A 2,239-nucleotide genomic window follows, 5' to 3' on the forward strand; every position below is an offset into this window, starting at 1 on the left:
ATTAAACAAGTTTAGTGCTCTAATGGATTTGGTCTCATACATTTGATTCAGAACCCTTCAAACATAGAAGGACCAATGTTCCTATTATTAATAACAGCATCATCAATGAATAAATCTCATAGTATGAAATTTTGGGGTTTATATAGTTTTGTTTACATGGTCTTAACAAAGTAAGAATCAGATTTTGTATCATAGCGGTTCGCAAGATTGATGCATCCACTGACTGAACTAATCCTTCTAATTTATGTTACATTTTATTATGATATAATACATTCGCGAATTGGGATCACTCATTGTTTCTAATCTTCGAAACATGTCTCAAAAAATGTCACATGGATAAACCGGCTGAAACTAGAGGAGGATAATTAAGGTCAAATAATGAACGTGTTTTTTTTAATTAAAAGAAAACTAACATGACACTCCAACGCAGTTCTTCTAACATCAGGCTCAAAATTTCTCCCATTAGCCTCTAGAAGAAGGCTAGGATCCATTCCATTTTTAGAATCTATGTCTCATAGTGTTCACCACATTACAGAACATGCTCATCGAATTATAGTTCTTACACTCTTTTAGCGGCTCCTCTTGAGTAGTCTCTAGAAGACTATGATCCTTGTTCAAGACATCCAGAACTGAATCGAAATAGTGCATTCCTTTACTAATCCCCATCCTCTTATCCTCGTGAACTTTGCAACCCCTAGAACTAGAAAGGTTAGAGATTTTGTTTTGGTATAATATGATCTCAATTGCTCTGAATGCCACCCTCGTGCAAGCAAAAGAGGCCAAATAGCTTCTCAAAATATACCATTATTTGGCACACCCTTTCTCTTATGGATATTTGATCCACTTAGAAAGTCGAGAATTTAGGCAGGTGTGAGAGAAGAAAAACATTTTATTCCATCAGGGAGATCTAGTTTCTTTTTCCGAGGCCCTCTTGCAATTCTTGGTATATCTTTCTTTCCTTCCTACATCACCATTGCTTCTACCAAAAATTTTATGCTCGTTATATATTTTAAGGTTGAAACGAATTATACCAATGTCATATTTTGATCCTTAAACAATTTAGAAGTCTGATATTTGTTTCACAACAATTATTATAGACTAAAATAATCCAACAAAAACAAGCATGAGAATGTAAATATTACATGCGATATTGATTTTTCATGCTCTTTTAACAAAGACAAATGAGACAATAATATTTTTAATCTGAAGCCACTAAAAAACTATTTTCCCAAAAAACCTTCCCCTTTTTCGGATTTCTTGCAGTTGGAACATTTACTACACTCATCACTCTTGTAGAATTTATTTCCATAGTAGAATGAGATTATGTCGCATCCTAAAAACTTCTTTATCTGCATAAAATCTTTTCTAAATATACAAAGACTAAAGAGTAGACTTTTCCTTTCTGTTTTGCCGGAAAAACCATTGCTAGTACAAAGACTAAGGAGTAGACTTTCCCTTTCTGTTTTGCCGAAAAAACCATTGCTAGTTGAGTCTGAAATAACAACTTTCGCATAAATTTGTTCTTAATTTCACTAATATAATTGATCGTGATATTAGTGAAGAGATTTCAGTTTGGTACACATCTCTAACTTGAGGGACTTTTCTTCATGACCGGCAATGATAGTCATGTTCATCCGCAATGATTATAAAAATATCTTAATATTCAATTAAATGATAAAATGAGATTAGTTGCAATTAAGGTAATGAACAATTTCCATTATATTATATTTTATCAAATATGATTGAGATGATGATAAAATTTAAAATATTATAAGATATAGAAATCTGACTGCATAAAATTGAAAGAGATGACGAACACATGCATGAGTTATTGAATTCTTTTAATTCTGATCTTCACAAGTGATAATTGATTCTATCCATCAAATCTTGTAAAGACGAACCCTGTCCTAAACCCCAATAACTAAATCCAGCAAAAATGTAGAATCACTATTCATAGAAATACCTTTTTTATCAAACAGACAACTAAACTCGTACAATTGAAGGAGAATATAAGAATTATATTTGAATTTATGTATTATAGAAAGAATACATTGCAGATAAGATGTACATATATATTTAAGTGGTATTAAATCTACTTTAGAAAAGATTTGAATTTCGATTTTTATAGAATATTATTTTTTTGACAAAACATAGACAACAAAAAACTCTCATATTATTTAAATTTGGGTTTCTTTTGTACAATTTATAAAATGGACTTTCCTAGTTTAAAACAGGTGGT

The sequence above is a fragment of the Impatiens glandulifera genome, unplaced genomic scaffold, assembly GCF_907164915.1.
Source record: "Impatiens glandulifera unplaced genomic scaffold, dImpGla2.1, whole genome shotgun sequence".
NCBI classification, from domain to species: Eukaryota; Viridiplantae; Streptophyta; class Magnoliopsida; order Ericales; family Balsaminaceae; genus Impatiens; species Impatiens glandulifera.